At 52.2% G+C, this 5,000-nt stretch overlaps 1 non-coding gene across 1 annotated transcript in view; it reads right to left on the bottom strand.

The window, feature by feature from the left end:
- LOC124571428 overlaps positions 1 to 798 on the bottom strand; it is a 1,910-nt gene extending 1,112 nt beyond the window's left edge. The window contains exon 1 of the ribosomal RNA XR_006971858.1: positions 1 to 798. This exon is cut by the window's left edge and continues 1,112 nt beyond it. This is a non-coding gene — a ribosomal RNA (small subunit ribosomal RNA).
- Between the last annotated feature and the right edge of the window lie 4,202 nt (positions 799 to 5,000).

Below are 5,000 nucleotides of genomic sequence, written 5' to 3'. Positions count from 1 at the left end.
AGGATTGCAACGGGGTCCGCCTCGGGACGCACGAGCACGCACGAGGCGCGTCGCACGCCTTCGGCTCGCCCCACCGGCAGGACGTCCCACGATACATGCCAGTTAAACACCGACGGGCGGTGAACCAACAGCGTGGGACACAAATCCAACTACGAGCTTTTTAACCGCAACAACTTTAATATACGCTATTGGAGCTGGAATTACCGCGGCTGCTGGCACCAGACTTGCCCTCCAATAGATACTCGTTAAAGGATTTAAAGTGTACTCATTCCGATTACGGGGCCTCGGATGAGTCCCGTATCGTTATTTTTCGTCACTACCTCCCCGTGCCGGGAGTGGGTAATTTGCGCGCCTGCTGCCTTCCTTGGATGTGGTAGCCGTTTCTCAGGCTCCCTCTCCGGAATCGAACCCTGATTCCCCGTTACCCGTTACAACCATGGTAGGCGCAGAACCTACCATCGACAGTTGATAAGGCAGACATTTGAAAGATGCGTCGCCGGTACGAGGACCGTGCGATCAGCCCAAAGTTATTCAGAGTCACCAAGGCAAACGGACCGGACGAGCCGACCGATTGGTTTTGATCTAATAAAAGCGTCCCTTCCATCTCTGGTCGGGACTCTGTTTGCATGTATTAGCTCTAGAATTACCACAGTTATCCAAGTAACGTGGGTACGATCTAAGGAACCATAACTGATTTAATGAGCCATTCGCGGTTTCACCTTAATGCGGCTTGTACTGAGACATGCATGGCTTAATCTTTGAGACAAGCATATGACTACTGGCAGGATCAACCAGGGAGCTGCGTCAACTAGAGCTGAGCAGCCGGCCGCCCGGGAGTGTGTCCCGGGGGCCCGCGCGAACACGCAAGCGTCCGCTCAATTATTCTGCAAACAGGAGGAGGCTGAGCTCCCCTGCACAATACACCTCGAAACCCTCTCAGGTCCCGGCGGCGCGCAGCGCCGTCCTAAGTACTTGGTCGGGTTCGAGAGAGGCGCAATCGCCCGGAGTTTGGCGAGTAGACGCTTTAGGTGCGACCACCCGTGCTCCCAACTGAGCTTGCCGCTGCCGACAGAGGCCCGGGAGCGTGCTGTCGTGGCATTGCCGGCGGGAGACAACACGCGCCACCTACGGTGACCGGCAGCTCCAACGCCAGCGCCACAGAAGGACAAAAGCCCCACTTGGGTGCCGAAGCGAACTCTCCCAGCACAGCGCACGCGCCAACACGTCCGCACAGCTGCGATACAAACCACCTGCGAGAACCGCAGAGGCGACCGAGCAGCAGACGGCGTCGCGGCGCCGAGCGCCGGGCGGCGGCGCATCCTCAGCGCACACAGTCCTCAATCGGACCAGCACACTGCAGATGTCCACCGCGCTTCGCACCGGGCCCGCGAGGACCTACTTTGGCCGCACGGCGCCGCGTGCAGGGTGCGCCGGCGCGCAGCTGCGCCGCCTGCCGCCTCCGTCGGCCGGCGCGCCTGCCACTGGCCGCCCCCACCAGCCGGCTGTAGCGCGTGCGCCCACGCACCGCGCGGCCAGCACGCCGGGAGGCCCCCCCTCACCGGCCGGGGACGGTCCCACCCAGCCACCGCCGCGTATCGCTTCACACCCAGATGCCATTCACGTTCGTGGGCATGGTGGGTATCGCTGGAACAACCGGTTGGTAGCTCAACCGATCGTCGCCATCACTGATTCACCTCTAGCGAGAACAACCGCACCACAACGGTTTACCAGTTGTTCATTTGCATAACGTCACCAGCAAACGTAGGCGTCCATCGCCATTTGCAAATTCAACGATTGTTGCATGCCTGTGTCAGGTGTCACGACACACTATGTCTGCCCACATACACGCAACAACATGTGCACGCTTCGCGAACACGTGGAAGGTGGCCCCCGTACGTATGCGATGTCCATTGCGCGAACGACTGTCAACCGGCCTCTGTCGCATGTCGCAGATGTGGAACGCAGTGCACCATGCTATCACGGTGTGTGAGAAGAGACGACTACGTCTGACAACACGCGCCACTACATCAACAGACGGCTCATGCTGATCGCCATCCAGGGCATACCACACTGCAATCCAGCTCTTATAGGGAGACGACACGTAGCTGAGTGCACAACATTTGGACCGCATGGTTCGCCGTTGTTGGCGCAGTCGTTGTACGGTCACATGTACCACGATGTATCATTCAGTACATGAGGACCAATGTGCAGTACAGTGTGTGATTTGGACGTACAACATCAGCGGACAGTTGACACAGGCCGTACCACAGCGTAGGCTAAGTGCTTCGCACATGCGAATGCCAATGAACAACTGCAAATGCCAATGAACAACTGCAAAGGGCATTGAGCATGTACGTCCTGCTGCCATCCACATTACAGTGTATAGCTGCAAGGTGTTTAACATGAAGCGATACACTGGGGACCGGGCAGTGCGAGTAGCAAACTATATTGCGGGGGTTGCAGTTAGGCAACACTACACTAATTTAACGCGTCGTATGACAATTACAGAGCAGGTTAAGGCCCAACGTGTGTTGGGTTAAGGCCCAACGTGTGTTGGGTTAAGGCCCAACGTGTGTTGGGTTAAGGCCCAACGTGTGTTGGGTTAAGGCCCAACGTGTGTTGGGTTAAGGCCCAACGTGTGTTGGGTTAAGGCCCAACGTGTGTTGGGTTAAGGCCCAACGTGTGTTGGGTTAAGGCCCAACGTGTGTTGGGTTAAGGCCCAACGTGTGTTGGGTTAAGGCCCAACGTGTGTTGGGTTAAGGCCCAACGTGTGTTGGGTTAAGGCCCAACGTGTGTTGGGTTAAGGCCCAACGTGTGTTGGGTTAAGGCCCAACGTGTGTTGGGTTACGTTAAGGGGCAATGTGGGTTACGTTAAGGGGCAATGTGGGTTACGTTAAGGGGCAATGTGGGTTACGTTACGGCGCAATATAGGTTACGTTACGGCGCAATATAGGTTACGTTAAGGCGCAATATCGGTTACGTTAAGGCGCAATACAGGTTACGTTAAGGCGCAATACAGGTTACGTTAAGGCGCAATACAGGTTACGTTAAGGCGCAATACAGGTTACGTTAAGGCGCAATACAGGTTACGTTAAGGCGCAATGCAGGTTACGTTAAGGCGCAATGCAGGTTACGTTAAGGCGCAATACAGGTTACGTTAAGGCGCAATACAGGTTACGTTAAGGCGCAATACAGGTTACGTTAAGGCGCAATACAGGTTACGTTAAGGCGCAATACAGGTTACGTTAAGGCGCAATACAGGTTACGTTAAGGCGCAATACAGGTTACGTTAAGGCGCAATACAGGTTACGTTAAGGCGCAATACAGGTTACGTTAAGGCGCAATACAGGTTACGTTAAGGCGCAATACAGGTTACGTTAAGGCGCAATACAGGTTACGTTAAGGCGCAATACAGGTTACGTTAAGGCGCAATACAGGTTACGTTAAGGCGCAATACAGGTTACGTTAAGGCGCAATACAGGTTACGTTAAGGCGCAATACAGGTTACGTTAAGGCGCAATACAGGTTACGTTAAGGCGCAATACAGGTTAGGTTAAGGCGCAATACAGGTTAGGTTAAGGCGCAATACAGGTTAGGTTAAGGTACGACATAGGTTAGGTTAAGGTACGACATAGGTTAGGTTAAGGTACGACATAGGTTAGGTTAAGGTACGACATAGGTTAGGTTAAGGTACGACATAGGTTAGGTTAAGGTACGACATAGGTTAGGTTAAGGTACGACATAGGTTAGGTTAAGGTACGACATAGGTTAGGTTAAGGTACGACATAGGTTAGGTTAAGGTACGACATAGGTTAGGTTAAGGTACGACATAGGTTAGGTTAAGGTACGACATAGGTTAGGTTAAGGTACGACATAGGTTAGGTTAAGGTACGACATAGGTTAGGTTAAGGTACGACATAGGTTAGGTTAAGGTACGACATAGGTTAGGTTAAGGTACGACATAGGTTAGGTTAAGGTACGACATAGGTTAGGTTAAGGTACGACATAGGTTAGGTTAAGGTACGACATAGGTTAGGTTAAGGTACGACATAGGTTAGGTTAAGGTACGACATAGGTTAGGTTAAGGTACGACATAGGTTAGGTTAAGGTACGACATAGGTTAGGTTAAGGTACGACATAGGTTAGGTTAAGGTACGACATAGGTTAGGTTAAGGTACGACATAGGTTAGGTTAAGGTACGACATAGGTTAGGTTAAGGTACGACATAGGTTAGGTTAAGGTACGACATAGGTTAGGTTAAGGTACGACATAGGTTAGGTTAAGGTACGACATAGGTTAGGTTAAGGTACGACATAGGTTAGGTTAAGGTACGACATAGGTTAGGTTACGGTACGACATAGGTTAGGTTACGGTACGACATAGGTTAGGTTACGGTACGACATAGGTTAGGTTACGGTACGACATAGGTTAGGTTACGGTACGACATAGGTTAGGTTACGGTACGACATAGGTTAGGTTACGGTACGACATAGGTTAGGTTACGGTACGACATAGGTTAGGTTACGGTACGACATAGGTTAGGTTACGGTACGATATAGGTTAGGTTACGGTACGATATAGGTTAGGTTAAGGTACACATTGTTGTAAGGAAAGGTTTAATGGGGGGCGGGGCGGGGCGGCCGGTTTGTTGATTGTGATTATAGTAAGTGGATGCCTGCGGCATCATCTGATTTGCCACGTCAGGATGCACCTTTGGCTCATGACAGGCGGCGCTCTCATTCCATGCTTGTGGCAGACCTGTGTCTTTCATTCCTGCCATTGTTTGTGTGCTGTGAGAGGAGGCAGTATTGTGATGTTGGGTGCACCCCTGTGTAGGACATGTGTGGGTGTTGGTGGCTTGGCTGAGCAATGGTGGTTGTCGGGTGGGTGGGATATTCTGTTTTCTGAGTGGACCTCCCAGTCTGGTTATGACAGTGTGGATTGTCTAATGTGGCGGAGAGGATGCACTGGGTGTTGTTCCATGCTGGTGCTTACATATT

This window comes from Schistocerca americana, unplaced genomic scaffold, assembly GCF_021461395.2.
Source record: "Schistocerca americana isolate TAMUIC-IGC-003095 unplaced genomic scaffold, iqSchAmer2.1 HiC_scaffold_170, whole genome shotgun sequence".
Lineage (NCBI taxonomy): Eukaryota > Metazoa > Arthropoda > Insecta > Orthoptera > Acrididae > Schistocerca > Schistocerca americana.
The sequence above is the reverse complement of the archived record's forward strand: the minus strand, read 5'-3'. Positions and strand labels throughout refer to the sequence as shown.